The 17,211-nt window shown below is 35.5% G+C and overlaps 1 long non-coding RNA gene and 1 pseudogene across 7 annotated transcripts in view; both read left to right on the forward strand.

Moving 5' to 3' along the window:
• Positions 1 to 17,211, forward strand: part of LOC111560488 — a 515,327-nt gene that overhangs the window by 82,160 nt on the left and 415,956 nt on the right. The gene's annotated exons all lie outside the window — the stretch shown is intronic.
• LOC109499756 lies at positions 9,902 to 16,783 on the forward strand (annotated as a pseudogene).

Consider the following 17,211-nt stretch of genomic DNA (forward strand, 5'->3'; position numbering starts at 1 on the left):
TTTCCTATCTTTGCACTTACTGATAATTGTCATTGTAAAATAAAGTACGGATGCCTTTTATTCTTCCTTACTGAGATGTAAACCAGTCATTCCTATAAGTACTATGTTTATCTTGGTTGCATTGTTTCACTGCTTCTTTGCTATGTACAGTCAATGATGTCTGTGTAGTCAGATTTGGGAAGCTAATAATTGATTTAAGGAAACTATTTTAAATATTACTATTTATAGTAAAACTATTTGTTTTATCCTACATTAATACTGCCTGGTATTTCGTTCCTATTGTCCACCTTGTCATTCAGGAAACTACCAGATTTTACTTGATGGAAATAAATAATAATGATGATTTCACTCATTAGTTTGTCATCTAATGAACTCGGATAAAAATTATGAGTAGCCTAAATCATGTCTGAACAATTTAGAAACTGTTATCTCCAAGGAAAATAAAGTAAAATCCTTCGACAATAGTTTACAGGTTTAGTGGAGAAGTTGCTGTGAGTAACAGATTGGCACATGAAAACTTTATTTTCCCAAGGGTTATACCTTCTCACATATTTCTACACACGTGTTTCTTTCTCTCCACAAATTCATCTGATTGCATGTGCAGGTTTGAAAGTGTGTATGGTTACTAAGTCATGTTTAATGACTAAAAGTTGCATATTGCCAAGTACAGTGAGGCACTGATGAACGTCTGAAAGTTCGAAGGTCTAAACAAGGAGTGAGTATGACTTGGAGGAGGCTTAGGAAACTGTAAAGTCATGCAAAGAATAATGAGCTTGAAGTGAAAAATAGATAAAAAGGAGATGTGTCAGACTGGAGAAATATTGTTACCAGGCAGAGCGAGAGAGAGAGAGAGAGAGAGAAGTGCAAGGGGTGTAAGATGCTAAGGAATTAAAGTGCATGAGTGGATGTAGGTGAAAGAAAAGGAAAGAAAAAAGAGGTTTTCTTGCCTAAGTTGCAGGTCACTGACCTAAACTGGTCATTGGTGTCATTAACAGTGAAAGATGACTTCTTAAGGGACTTTTTTCCCCTGGATGTTTAGAGTCTGAAATATATATTTTTTCCGTTCTCTTTATTTCTCCTCCATTTGCATGTGAAATTTTATATTCTGGTTATGTTTTCTTCACAAAGCTCTGAAGGATTGGGAACAATATTTCCTTTTAAAAGTACAGATATTAAGAAAAATTAAATAATGAAGCAAACTGTTACTAAGTATTAGGAGGGTAGTTTTTTTTAAATACAAAAATGTAATCTAATATTGTAAAGGTGGTATAAATAGATGTACCAGATATCAGTTAGGATCTTTGCTTTTACTGAAGTGATATCATGTATAATATCATCGTCTAAATTTATACCATTGATTGTAACTGCCAGAGCTAAGGATATCTGTAAGGGTTCATTAAAGTTTTAGGAAGACAGTACATTATAGTGGAAAAAGCATATATTTTGGCATTGGTCAGGCTTCAGTTCAGATTCTGACTCAGTCACTCTTTATTTGTATAACTGTTGGCACATTACTTAATTCCTTTGAACCTTTACTTCCTACTCCATAAGTAAAAATATTTGTAAAGCATACACAGTTCCCTGTATACAGTTACTATTCATTAATGTGTTTATTAAAATGACTATTATCATCCTATTTTTCCTCCTCTGTTAAAAATAATTAGTAATTCTTTTCATCTTTTACTTTTCTCTACTGCTTCTTTTGACCTTCTTTCTTTTCATTCACATACAATTTTGCAGGGCTTTGGTTGAAAGAGATTCATCAATTCTAGAACCATGGGACTGAAAATACCTTAAGTGGCCACCACATTCATCCCTGTATCAAAACAATGAAATGGCTGGATGATTCAATACCAAAAGGGATTTTTCTCTTTGCATAATTTAAAAACAGAATAGTTATGACCTCTTTTGGTAATGTCCTATAAGATATTCTTTATCTATAGCCTACGTTTCTCTTTATTCGATCAATCCATTTAAAAGGAAAAGTGTACGCTTCTATCTATATAATAATGCCCGCCTAAGTTGTAAACCTTTTGCAGTTGACTCAGGCCTGGCTGAATGTCCTTTACATTTCTTACTGTTGGTTCTGCTTTCAGTTAAAATGTAGTGGGTCACAAAATATCACTGTTTATGACATAACAATGAGGAGAAAAATGAACTGGGTAAACTACAAAGAAATGTATTTTCCTTAAAGCCATCAAAAAGCTATGAATCCAATTGAACTTTGAATGATTCTGAGTGTGGGGTCATGGCAGATTGGAGTCCCATGGAGATACAAACACAGAGCTTATCCATCCCACCTTCAAATATTCTTCTATAGGATTTCGGCTGAATATACAGCTATATGGAAGCTTAAGAGCTAGGCTGGAAAACAAGAGATTTCATGGGGTACTTAGATCCCAAATCCCCGTGGAAGGACATACTTAATTCTATCAGTAAGACGCTTGAAACTAGAAGTGAACTAAAACAAGCTGCTGGAGAAAACCAGCCCCAACACTATTCAACTCCTTATTAGGTCAAAGAGATCAGCCTCGCTAGATGTCTGCCAAAGAAAAGGGGAGATTTTTCTGTGGAAAATATCACCTATTTCAGTCTTGACTATTGTTTCTTACACAATGAGTGATGAAAAATAAAAATTAAGAGACATGCAAAAAAGCAAGAAAATATGGTTCATAATAAAAATAAAAAACAAGCACACTCATAGAGATGTTGGAGTTAATAGAAAAATGAATTTGAAATATTTTAAGTATGCTTAAAATTTAGAAAAACGAAGTTGACCAAAATGGATGAAAAGATGAAGGATGTCAATAAAGAAAATGAAACTTAAAAAAAAAGAATCAAATATAGGTATTAGAACTGAAAACTACAGTATCTGAAATGAAAAAATATTCAATGGACTTAAGAGTAGATTGGACAGAACAAAGAATTAGTGAACTAGAAAATCTGTCAGTAAAAATTATTTAAACTCAAGTACAGAAAGAAAAAAGAATTTAGCAAATAACAGAAGAGAGTATCAGAACCCTGGGACAGAATGAAATGAACATTTATGAATTAGAGTTCCAGAAGAAGAGGAAGGAGTGTGACACATGGTTGATAAATAATGGCCAGGAATTTTCAAATTGACTAAAACTGTTACTTCTCGTATTCAAGAAGTTCAGTGAACCACAAACAGGGTAAATACAAAGAAGCTACACAGAGACACTTCATAGTGACCTTGCTGAAAACAAAAGATAAAGGGAAAAATTATAAAGTAACCAGAGTAAAAAAAATACAATACATTTAGATGAACAAGGTAAGAATAAAGATAACTTGTAATCAGAAACAACAGAAGCCAGAACATAATGGAATTACATCTTTAAAGTAGTAAAAAAGATAAAACCTACTGTAACTTAGAATTCTATTCCTAGCAGAAATAGTTTTCAAAAATGAGTTTTAATTTAAGCCTTTTTCAGACATACAAAAGCTGGGAGAAACTCCCACCAGAAGTTTATACTGTACATACAATTGATCCTTGGACAATGTGGGAGTTAAGGGCACTGACCCTTTGCATAGTAAAATATCTGTGTAAAAGATTTGATTCCCTTCAAACTTTAACTACTAATAGCCTACTTTGACTGTAAGCCTTACCAATAACAGTCTATCAAACCATATTTTGTATTTTATATACTGTATTCTTACAATAAAGTAAGCTAGAGAAAAGAAAATGTTATTACAAAAATCATAAGGGAAACAAAATGAATTTATAGTAGTGTACAATATCTGTACATAAGTGGACCTAAGCAGTTCAACCCTGTGTTGTTCAAGGGTCAACTGTAATACTAAAGGAAGTTCTTTAGGCTGAAAAAAAAAAAGGTCCCAGGTGGTAGTCAGATCTGTAATAAGGAAAAAAAATATACTGGAAAAGGTAAATATATGGTAAATAAAGATTATATATAATATTTCTTTAAAAGACTATTGATTATATAAAGCAAATATAGTTTCAAAGAACTGTAAATTTTATAATTTATATAGATGCAAAATGTATGAGAATAATTTCACATAGAATATCACATAGAAGAAGGCAAATGGAATCATACTGTTGTTAGGTTGTTACATTATTTATGAAGTGATATAATATTAATTCAGGTGTCCTATGACAAATTAAGGATGTATATTATAATCATCACAGAAACTATGTAAAGAATAATGCAAAGTGATATAGCTAAAAAGTTAATAGAAAATAGGAGGTGTAATGCAAAACAAAAATACTCAAAACATTTCACTCAAAGTTTGTCAGGAAACAATAAAGAAAATAACCCTGATAAGACAAATAGAAAACAAATAGAAAGATGGTAGATTTAAGCCCAGTTGTATTAGTACTTACATTAAATGTAAATGGACTAAATCCTATGATTAAAAGGCAGAGATGGGGCGCCTGGGTGGCGCAGTTGGTTAAGCGTCCGACTTCAGCCAGGTCACGATCTCGCGGCCCGTGAGTTTGAGCCCCGCGTCAGGCTCTGGGCTGATGGCTCAGAGCCTGGAGCCTGTTTCCGATTCTGTGTCTCCCTCTCTCTCTGCCCCTTCCCCGTTCATGCTCTGTCTCTCTCTGTCCCAAAAATAAATAAACGTTGAAAAAAAATTAAAAAAAAAAAGGCAGAGAAAGTCAGACTACGGAGATAATATATCAAAATAAGATCCAAATACATGTAACTTATAAGAGACACATCTTAAATATAAGGACACAGCTAAATTGAAAGTAAAGGATGGAAAAAAAATACACCATGTTAACATAACATAACATAACATAACATAACATAACATAACAAACATAACATAACTACACATGTTAACAGAAACCTGATGTGACTGTATTACCACCAAACAATATTTATTTCAAAGCAAATACATGAAGACAACTCATAGATAAAACTGAATGTTTTATAGTCATAAAACCATCAATTCATCATGAAGACATCACAAATTGTATCTTGAGTATGCAGCCAATAACAAACCTTCAATATTTCATGTAAGGTTTTACTGTCCCTCCCTTCATAGCCTCCTTCTTCTAGTAGTTCTATAATCTTAGTGGTAATTTAGCCATCACTGTAACCTGGACACATGCCTCTGTGGAGTAAAATACTTTTACTCAGCTAGGAAAAGGATTATATGATGTAACTGCTTATCTTTTGGTTTATTCCTTCATAGAAGGCATCTAGTGCAGTGACATGGAGTCTACAAGGAATTAGAGACCTGGCTTCAGGCCTTGGTACTGCTGGTAAAATCAGGCAAGTCACTCAAATCACTGTGAGCCTCATTTTCCTCATGGGGAAATGGGGATGGAAATGTTTGCTTTGCTTTATATTTAGACTTCTTACGAAGCTTAAAAGAGGAAATGTATGCAGTGCTGGATACATATGAGACATCGTTGTGAACACAATGGTGAGCTTGCTTTTTAGCACCTGTCTAATCCTGGCTCATGTGCAGCTGGTGGCCCCAAGGTGCGTTTTCCTTATTCATCAGTTTAGTCTATTTTCGTCCTGAGTCCTTTACAGACAGAGCCAAAGGAGACTGATAAACCTCTATGAGGAAACTCAGAGACCTCTGCCCTTAATTTTGTACCTCTTATATTCACCAAAGAGGGAAATTTGAAGATTCTAAACAGGATAATTAAACCAGGAGGCTAGTCCTATTCTGGGATCTGGTTAAAGATTTCACAAATAGATAATGGAAAGCATTTAATGTAAAGATTAAAATATTTGACCAAGTTTTTAAAACTGTATTATTATTATATATATATATATATTTTTTTTTTTTACCAAAAAGTGGTTTTCCATTTAGTTTTGTTTTTGGAGAGAAACTGATTTCCATGTGTAAAAGGAATAGAATTGTTTTTGTGTGGATTGTCTTTTATGGAGGTGTATTTTTTAGTGATAGAATTTTGCTGGAATGAGATGAGGTTACCAGAACAGTTTTCCTTGGCATATAAGAAAATTATAGGACTGTGTGAAATTATAGTTCTAAGATTTGGGAAGTTTGAAATTATTTAATGTATCTATATTTTCCATTAAGGGCTTGCTAATTAAGGTGGGCCTTTTAAAAATAATTAATCAATATAAATATTATTTGGAAGTTACTTAGTTATCTAAAACTTGAAAAAATATGACTAAATTATGTCTAAATTTTAATAATAATATTTCCAAATAACAGTAATAGTACTTTAAGACTAAGAAACAGATATTCTTCTCAAGAATAGCACTAGTTGTAATTATATTAATCCAAAACATTAATATTATGTTTCATGAAGTTTTGTACATGAACATATATATACAAGAGTTTTCTTTAGTATTTGAAGCAAAAGATTGCTTCCCCCATACCTGCATGAATCTCGATATGCTTTTATGTTCTGTTAAAAACAAACACAACTATGAAGAAAATTTCACTGTTTAAATCTTGACTGTGAAAAATGACTGTGCAATTGTTCATTTGTTATATTTCTTAATGTCGTATAGGCCAATTTGATGCTTACAAGATAACAGAATAGTTTCCTGTTGTGAATGTATTTCTTTTTTTAAAATTATTTTAATGTTTATTATTTATTTTTGAAAGAGAGAGAGAGAGAGACAGAGCATGAGCAGGGGAGGGGGCAGAGAGAGAGGGAGACAACAGAATCTTAAACAGGCTCCAGGCTCTGAGCTGTCAGCACAGAGCCCAGTGCAGGGCTCCAAGTCACGAACTGTGAGATCATGACCTGAGCTGAAAGTCGGATGCTTAACTGACTGAGCTATCCAGGTGCCCCAAACGTATTTCCTTTTTTATTTCTTCCTTTTTGTTTTTAGAGAGAAAGAGAGAGAAAGAGAGCACAAGTGAGTGCTAGTGAGTGAGGGGGAGGGACATAGGGAGAGAGAGAGAGAGAGAGAGAGAGAGAGAGAGAGAGTCTCAAGCAGGCTCCATGCTCATGCTCAGCACAAAGCTCAACATGGGACTCAATCCCATGACCTTGGGATCATGACCTGAGCTGAAATCAAGAGTTGGACGCTCAACCAACTGAGCCACCCAGGCACCCTGTGAATGGATTTCTTAATCAATAGTAACCTGAAAAAAAATGTAGGAAATGTTGTAGGAAGGTGATAAGGGAAAATAATAAAGGTATTGAAGAAAATGCTCCTGGTGCCAGGAGTCAGAGAGAATGACAGGGTCAGCTTGGGGTGTGGTCACGTAGGATTGGAGGGTTCTATATGTATGATTTCAGGAAGGTCCATCTAACTTGGACCCTTAGTTTCCTCATCTGTAAAACGGGGATAATAATATCTGCCTGTTATGATGGTGACATCAGATTATGTTTGTAAATAATTTGATGCAGTGCTAGGGATAGGTACATAGCAAACATACACTAGATTCAACTAATAAAGTGAAAATTTACCACTGAAATGGGGTTTAAGAATTTCTGTCATTTCCATCTTGATTTACTTAATTTCTCTCTATAAATAATTAGTTCTAGATCAGCAGATTACCTTTGGAAAACCTTTATAGAAAAAGTCATTTCTCTGTTACATCATCCATTAACAAGAGGTTGCAGCTCTGGTTTATTCAATGAGGCATTGTTATGTAAAAATGGAGATATTGATATTATTGACTATTAATGTTTATTCCATATTAGAACTTATTGTTTCCACAAAATATAATCTATTTTAAGAACTGAGGTGAACCACAAATTTTTCAAACAAGAAATGAATTTCTATATTCAATTTTTTAAACTAACCAGGCACTCAGCATATAGCTTTAATTAAGTTATTTGCCTAGAGGCCAATCAATAATTAATTTCCCCATTCAAAAGCTATGACTTGGATGTTTTTCTTAAAGCATGCCAATTAAAAATAGAAAAGCCAGACTATAAAAAATATATATGTTTACTGACAAGTTAGAAGATATTGCCAGGCTTTATATTGCCAGCAATAAGCTCTTTGCTTTATTTGAAAAGAAACTTTAATTATCTTTGATCATGGTGCTTAAATCTTAGCATTATATTCCTACTTTGTAATACTCGGCTCATGGTGATAATCCCTCATAGCTTGTGATGACTAGAGAGAGTCATAATAGACAATTGATAAACTTGTTACGAGTTGACTGTTGGAAAGAACAGCTTTGAATTTTGTTAATTTAACCCAGATATTTTAGAAAACTGGTGATAAGCTGGTTGCTATGAAGTATTTACTAATATAAAATAAGTCTTAGCACACTTTATTAACAAATCTGAAACTGAGTTTTGAGAGGGAGGAAACTGGGACTTGTACTCTCTTCTATTTCTGAAACTGAGTTTATCTAAAATATAATGTAACAATAGTTCTCCCACTTGCTCACTCTGTTCTGGCGTCGCTGGCATCCCTGCTGACCTTACATAAGCCTGAGGCTTTGCATTTGCTATGCCCTCTGCCTGGCATGCTCTTCCCTTGGATATTTGCATCACTTACTTCTTCACTTTACTCAGTGTCATTCTCTCAGAGTTGCTTAATCTGATCCCCACTAAAGTGCTCCCAACTTTCTTTAACCTGCTCTGTTTCTTTCTACTGTGCTAATCATCTTCCAATGCACTATATACTTTAACATATTTGTTTATTGTCTTCCCTCTTCCTATCAGATGTAGACTCCAGGAAGCCAAGAAGTTTTGTTTGCTCTATTCATGCTGTATTTCCAGTGCCTAAGATATTGTCAGACACTTAGTGAATACTGGATAAATATTTGTTGAATGTATGAATAGATGCGCCAATAAATGTAGAAGTAAATAGGTCGATTCAACGTACTAGCTTGAACACCTAGAAATGGTTCTGATTATTTGCCTCATTGCCTCAAATCTGGACTCATCAATGGAATGTGCCAAATGAAGTTAAAATCCCAGAGATTGTATCTCATAGAAAGATAAATCTGAAGAATTTAGGGAGATTTGGTATCTCCCACCTTTGTTCCTCAAGAGGATATAACACAGTAAAGGAAACAATCAGCTCAACTAAACGGCAACCAATGGAATGGGAAAAGATATTTGCAAATGACATATCAGATAAAGGGTTAGTATCTAAAATCTATAAAGAACTTATCAAAATCAACACTCAAAAAAAAATAATCCAGTGAAGAAATGGGGAAAAGACGTGAATAGACACTTTTCCGAAGAAGACATCCAGGTGGCTAAAAGACATATGAAAAGACGCTCAACATCACTCATCATCAGGGAAATACAAATCAAAACCACAATGACATGCCACCTCACACCTGTCAGAGTGGCTAAAATTGACAACTCTGACAACAACAGATGTTGGCGAGAATGTGGAAAAAGAGGAACCCTCTTGCACTGTTGGTGGGAATGCAAACTGGTGAAGCCACTCTGGAAAACAGTATGGAGGTTCTTCAAAAAATTAGAAATAGAACTAGTTATGACCCAGCAATTGCACTACTAGGTATCCATCCATGGGATACAAGAGTGCTGTTTTGAAGGGGCACATGCACCCCAATGTTTATAGTAGCACTATCAACAATAACCAAGGTATGAAAAGAGTCCAAGTGTCCATGAACAGAAGAATGGATAAAGAAGATGTATGTGTGTGTATGTATATATACATGCATACATACCATGGAATATTACTTGGTAATTGAAGAGAATGAAATCTTGGCATTTGCAACAGCGTGAATGGAGCTAGAATGCATTATGTTAAGCGAAGTGAGTCAGAGAAAGACAAATATATTATTTCACTCGTATGTGGAATTTAAGATGCAAAACAAATGAACATAAGGGAAGGGAAGCAAAATAATATAAAAACAGAGAGGGAGACAAACCATAAGAGAACAAACTGAGGGTTGCTGGAGAGGTGTTGGGTGGGGGGATGGGCTAAATGGGCAAGGGGCATTAAGGAGGACACTTGTTGGGATGAGTAAATTCTATTCCTGAAAACATTAATAATAATAATAATAATAATAATAATAATAATAATAATAAAGAAATACATTCTTCATTAGACATTAAGGAATTCACTAGGGAGGGGAGTGCAGCGTTCTTGAAAAAGACTGCAATGACTATCATCTGTATTCTGGGATGATACTACTATGTGCATTGGCATTCCATGTTGACTGAGGCCAAAGAGCAACACTCAACTGAAAGTAAGGTGGTGTGGTTCCCATGATAATCAGCGGGATGAGAGTGATACTGATAGTTTGACACACAGAAAACTTTGGAGGTAGCTCATTGATCCTGGGGATTCTAGAACTGCAATTGTTGATATCTCCCTAAGGTCCTACTTAAAAACCCTCTGGGTTTATCAGTGGCCTGGGTGGCCCACCACATTGGAAATACACAGTCCCTGTCACACTTGCCTAACCTGAATCAGATAATAGCATCAGAGCTCCTCAAGTGAAAGGAAAGATTTGTCTTGGTGAGAAAGGACCCTTCAATAGTCTTAAGTGTATCTTCTTTCTAGTCATTCTCTAGTATTTTTATAGAGAGTATATAATTGGGAATTAACTTTATTGTTTGATCCATTGGTAGCAGCATATCAAAACTGGCTTTGTGACTGAATGGAATAGAGAAAGACTGAATATCCCTCACAGATGGCTATGGTGACTGAATGATTATGGGTATTCACTTTTGAGGAAAGGATGCCTATGTTTTAATTTGGAATATAGATATTTTCTTAATGCCAGTAACGAGAGTGCTGTCGTTGCTATTGCTATTGTTTACAAAATAGTATGTATAGGAAGAAGGTTGTTCTTGGGTGGAAAAGTCAAAGATCATATTATTGATGATAGTACATCTTGCTCCCTCAACAACCACTCCTATCACTTTCTAGCTTGTGTTCTGTATCACTCATTTTTAAGTCTTCATGCAACTCCTATCTCCTATTTTTTGAAATGTTCCCCCTCTCTGAAGTCTACAACATGTAGTCAGTATTATAGAGTTTAGTTTTTAATTACAGTCTACCTTATTTTTAAGTAATTTTACATATGTGTTTTTACCCTCTTTGAGGTCATTTTATATTAATCTGAGGATGTCATATATTCCCTTTTGTACCATGCTTAATAACCTCTGGTCTGTTTAGCTAATGGAACTTCCATTTTCATGGTATCTTTATCTAATATTTCATATCCATTTATAATTTGGAAGATAAAAAACTCAACAACTCAGTCATAACAAACCAAATACACAAGTCTTGACACCCAAATTTTGAAAGTCTGATAAAATGAAAATGCATCAACATTTCTGGAAGGAGATCAAAGCACCCATTCCTCATTTTATGAAACCAACCAGCAGAGGGAGCAAAAGAGATATTTAAGTGTTCCTGTTTCTGCTTGCAACCCTTCTACTGTAGTTGCTGTCAAGAGCTAGGCTATATTTTTAATATATATCCCCCCTAGTCCCTAGGCAGAAATTCTGTTGTATAATCACCACATGCCTGTGAAGTCAGTTCTAAGACATTCTGTTTGCACAAATTCTTCAATCTTGAGTCCTGTGAAAACCTCAAAAGCTACTGGGTGAAAAACCAGGACTAAAATTTTAGGCCTTCAAAAAAGAAAAAAACAAACAAACCCAAAACTCTATCTAGGTAGCTCAGGAACAAAGACAAAGAGAGTTTGAATGAATAAAAAGTTAGATTTTAGCTGTTAGAGAAATGATATTAATGAATTTCTGCGGTGTTTTGTATTATCACAAACATTTCGAGAGATTTTGACACATACTCTAATGGTTTTATTAATTCAAAATAAAATTGTATTTTTTATATGATCAAGAAATAACAAAAAGAAAGTTCCTCTGAAAAGAATCTTTTATATTTTTTTATGTGTGTGTGTGTGTGTGTGTGTGTAGTGCATATATACTATGTATGATATATGCCTATATTCCCAAACAAAATATATTTTAAAACATTATAGATCAAAAGAGTTTCTCATTATCCTGGATGTTTCGGTTTAGATAATTCTGTCAAGTATAATCATGAAGAAGACCAAAGACTTGTGTGTGGTTTACAGTATTCATGACAAAGCTTTAAGAATGTCATTACTTGCATTGTTTGGATAAATTCAATATGAGGACTCTTTGAATGTATAAGATCTTATTTCCCAAATTGTCCCTTGAATTTAATGAAGTTATATTAAAGTACAGCCACAGGGGTGAAAAAGCAAAAAAGAAGAAAAATCTGTGATAATGCAAAGCTAATATGAGTTTAATATGAATCATTTTATTCACCTGTTGAAGAATATCAAAAGGAAAAGGAAGCATTACAGTACATTTCATTTTTTAAGAGAAGATAATTATAAATAATATCATTCATGTAGTTTCTTTTGTGTTGGGAATGTATAAACTCTTACACTAACAAAATGTAACACAAACTTTGGAAATTTCCAGATATAATGTCATGGTGAACATCTTTATCGTTCTTGTAATTCTTGACTGTTGACTGTAGGTAGAATTATATCAGATTGAGTTATTTGAATTGATCTCCAAAGACAAGTCATATGGAGCCCTTTTACCGGGGACCCAACAACATGGGCTGTGTTTGCATCAAAACCTTGAAGAAGGTGGCCCAGGTCATCACTGAGAAGTACTCCACTCTCCTGGGCAACAACTTCCATACCAACAAGCCTCTGTGTGGGTCTATCACCATTATTCCCGGCAAGAAGCTCCACAACCAGATAGCAGGCTGTGTTACAATCTGATGGAGCAGATTCAGAGAGGCCTGGTGAGAGATTATCTGCATCAAGCTGGAGGAGAAGGAGAGACAAAGGAGAGAGAATTATGCTCCTGAGGTCATAGGCCTGGATCAGGAGATCATTCCTGACACTAAGGAATTGTAGAAGCTCTTGGACTTTGACAGAGTCTGTCCAATCTGCAGGTCACTCAGCCTACAGTTGGGATGAATTTTAAAACACCACGTGGAATTGTTTGAATCTTTCTGCTGTGCTGCAATATCTTCAATAAACCTTGGGAAAGAAAAAGTCATGTGGAACTTCCCCTGACTGAGACTAATGAGATTATTTTTACGAGGGGTAGACTGGATATGTTTATGTGTATGTGCCTGTGTGTGTCTGTATTGACTGGTCAACAACAGAAATAACCTTTATGTTTGCCTCGTCAAGGGAGGAACAAACATTCTAACTATTGTGAAAGTCTTTTTTCCCCTTACTGTCTATTTCTATCCTTTGGTGAATTAATTTTTATTACAATGTGGTCATTCCTTGAGCTGGAGGCATAAACTGGCAGGCTAACTGGACCTCTATGGGGGATACCTTGTCTGTCTTCTGGCTGGGTAGTTGGGTTGTGCAACTCGTGGAAAGAACAGCATTACAGCTTGAGAAGAACACACCACTGAATGTTTTGTAAGAGCATTTGGAGAGAAACAAATAAACCGATGTTGGCATTCATTTTGTTAAAGACACTAATAAAGCAAAGTTTGAAAACTCAAAGAAAAACAGCATCTTTGACTTTAAAAGAATGTAAATCCCTAGGGAGATTTCACTGCCTAATGCTTCTTGGTAATACAGCTTAATGAAGCTCATTGTTTTAGATTGTTTTGGTCTAGTGGGTATGAATACATTCGAGCTTGTCGAATTGACTCAAAGATTGGGAGAAGGTGCTGGAGAGGAGGCGGTCTGGTATGGTTCAGTGAGTTGGCTTGGACTAGCAGTCCAGCGATGTTCGTTCTCAACCCAATTTTATCATTCAGTAATTGCTTGTCCTTGGCCAATTCAACAGATTTGTTTCCTTATCTGCCAAATATCTTACCTCTTCTTATAGGATAATGTGATCAAATGGAGGAACTTTGAAATGCTTAGCATGCTACAAAAATAGAGCTGTCTTTATAAAAAATATTTTTTGTTATTAAAAATATTCAAGTATATCCTGATGGCTATGATCATAATGCTTTTTTTTAATAACAGCCTAGAATATGTGGCTTGGAAATGACAAAACTTAACTAGGATGAAGCCAAAGTGTTCTGATCTTTGGGAGTAAGGTAAAAAAATGCAGTATTCATTAGGACATTTGTGGTGGTTAGGGAGATGACCTTAGTAGGTTATCAAATTCACAGCCTCTCACAATGGACCAAACTTAAGCCAATTCAATTAAAGGAGATTTTCCATTGTTTACAAAGACTACCACAGCCAGCCAGGACTCTTCCAATACAAGCAGTTTCAATATTATGCAATTCTTTCTTATGTAATTCTTAATTCTCAGGCTTCACCAGCATGGGGATAAAAATAGAATGTTATGATTGTTGCAAGTTGGTATTTCTCTGACCCAGCTCCAGTTTCACTGTGTGAGAACTCTAGACCACCCTTCCGTGTCTACTAGTTATAGCATTCTTAAACATGTGTGTCATCTACAATCAGTGAGTTTATTCTTTTAACTACCAAATAGCATCCTATGTTCTATTTTCTTTCTCTTCTACCCTGACTCCATATATTCTGTCTACTGCCTTCTGTTAAGAAAAGTAACAGCTTTTCTGCCTGTGCCACTCTGTGGAGATGATTCTAGAAGTAACGGTGTCTGATGCCCAAGCTGCCAGTGCCTGTTGCTGAGTGTGTTGAAGAATCTGTCATGGCATCAGCCATCAATATCTCCTACTGTGGAGGGTAAGACTAGCCCAAATTCTGCAGTTGCCTTGTGTACTCTGTATCTGTCCACGGTGTTCTTGTTTTTACCTGCCCTTTAGTGGATGCTCCCATGTTCTGGTGCTTAGCCCTTAGTCTGCGAGTTCTGAGGCCATGGGAATGAGTGACTGATATTGTGCTATACTTACAGTTTTATCTTCTCTTTGATTCTGGCGCATCATCCTTGAACCAAAGATGTGTGCCTCATTCCTTTCTTTCTTTTTTTTTTTTTTAAGTTTTACCCAAGAGGATTTCGGTCTCCTATGTAATGCTCCCAGTGATGCTCACCTCAGAGCCCTACCAGACACAGTTGAATATTGGATAGGCTTAAACTGATGCACTTACTTTCCCTGAATGTCTGAATATAATCTCCTTATTATACTAACTTTCAGCGTTTTCCTTTGGTTGGGAGGACTCTTTCATTTTTATAGTAGTACTTTGTACTCTTATGGATCGTGGACAATCCTCTCAACCATCAGTTCTGCAAAAAAAAAAAAAAAAATCAGTCTCAACTTCTTTTTAAAGTGAGAGTGTCGTTTTATCGACTTACTCATCTTTGTGGTTGTAGGCTTGAAGTCTTCAACTTATTCACAAAGTAGGACACCTTATTCTAAAATGTAACTTCTCTCTTCCACAAGGTTTCTTTGTTTGTCAAACCTAAGTGACGAGATGAAGCATTATTTATGGGGTCCTAACATAACCCCCGTTCTCAGTATGCCTAGTGTTATTGGAATCACACGAAGCGTACATGCCTTTTAAATGATGCATAAGAATGAAGTGTTATAGCAGGCTCCTGGTTTACCCTGGCTTGTAATTTCCCGAGAGATGCCAGAATTGGCCAAAGAACTTCTTTTTAAAAAGACGGAAAAAATTCCATGGAAGACAAACATAGATCACTTTAAAAATCATTTTTCTCCTATTTCTATTCAGCTCTTCAGTCCTTAAATATCAAAGCCCACTTTCTAAATGTACACATAGCGTATTTGTCCTGGAATATAATAGTAGGGATTTTGAGAATCATCTAGACATTTGACAAATGTCCATTTGAAACAAATGATTTTATTCCTAGCTTAAAAAAATCTCAAGTAGATATCAACTTTGGATGTGTCTCTTAAAGATCATATGTCAGTTTCATTAATGAATATCAGAAAACAGATTAACATGTTTTCTCAATATATTTTTTCCCTTATTTATCTTAGTGTCTTTTACAGTGATCTTATGAGATGTTCTGGGAGAGAAAGATTCCATGGTCAGTGAGTTTGGGAAAAACTTCATACCATATTCAGAGGTCCTGTAGAAAAAAAAAAAAATCTACTTAACTCATTTAACCCATCTAGTCCCAAACAAATTTGACCACAATAACCATTTCTCTTTCTCCCTTTTTAAAAGCAGGGACACATTTAACATCTTATGGAACACATTTTGGTAATTATTGGTCTGTTTTAACCTTTCCAACTAACTTTTTTGACTGCATGGGTCATTTATTTCAGTTTTCCTTCCAATAAATATTTCAGGTACTTTACTGGTTTGATTGAGTCAGCTAGGAGTTTTGATACAGCCTTACATAGCCTAATCTTACTTATATTTTCACATGTATTTTTCAGACACGCTTCTTTGGCAAAATAAGTGTTTGAGTTAGGTTTTCATCACAGGATAAGACAAATGCAGAAAGGAACTAAACTTGTATTCCTTAGGTGAGGCCTAGGCAGTTTCTTAGGACCAGACCGTTGTTGAGCCTGGCTGTCTCCTGCCTGGGAAAATACGAAATTCAGGACCTTGAATGAATGGACAGGCAGCTCAGTGAAACAATGAATTCAACAGCTGCAAGAGACTATAGACATCATCCAGTGTTTGACCCTCATTTTGTGCCAGTAATCAGAGGCCCAGATTACCAAAGCAACTGGGTTAGGTTAGGTCCCAGCTGTAGCTGAGCTGGATTTAGGCCTGGCTTTCTGAGTCTTAGTCCTCTAAAATTTCTCCTAAATTTGGAGCCTCTTAGACCTCTGGTGGAGTAGTTGGATTTGGTCTCAAATTCACCTCTGCTATTTTCACCAAGAACAAAAATTCATAACTGTTGTCCTTGGTTTTCAAAAGCACAGCTGTTGAGTTGACGATGAATACCATGTGATAAAAAGTTCTTTCAAATATTAAACTCCACAAAAATATTTGCAAACAAAAAAGTCTGTGTGTTGTGTTGTGTGTGGTATGTGTGTGTAGGTGGTGGTGGTGGTGGTGGTGGTGGTGGCAGCAACGGGGTAGGTAGGGAAGGGGAATGCACATTCTAATTGACTTAACTAGGCTAGAAATACTCTTGTTCTGGTTTCCAGGAACAAAATAAAACAAGAAAAATTGTCATCCTACTCAAACAATTGTTGAATATTTGTTCTTATTCAGTTTCTCTTTTGGAGAGCTATTAAGTAGGCTGTGAAATGGGTTGGTGGTGAAAGATGAGCCGGTAGCAATTATTTCTCCCTATCCTTACTGACTTGGATAACACTCACTTTTCTTTGCTATGGACAACCTAACTGAAAATGCAGATCCAATGACTAATGTCTTGGGTGTGTCAAAATGGCAGGCAGACAGTCTTTGCAACTCATCTCTCTATTTAGC

Source organism: Felis catus, chromosome B2, assembly GCF_018350175.1.
Source record: "Felis catus isolate Fca126 chromosome B2, F.catus_Fca126_mat1.0, whole genome shotgun sequence".
Taxonomy (NCBI): domain Eukaryota; kingdom Metazoa; phylum Chordata; class Mammalia; order Carnivora; family Felidae; genus Felis; species Felis catus.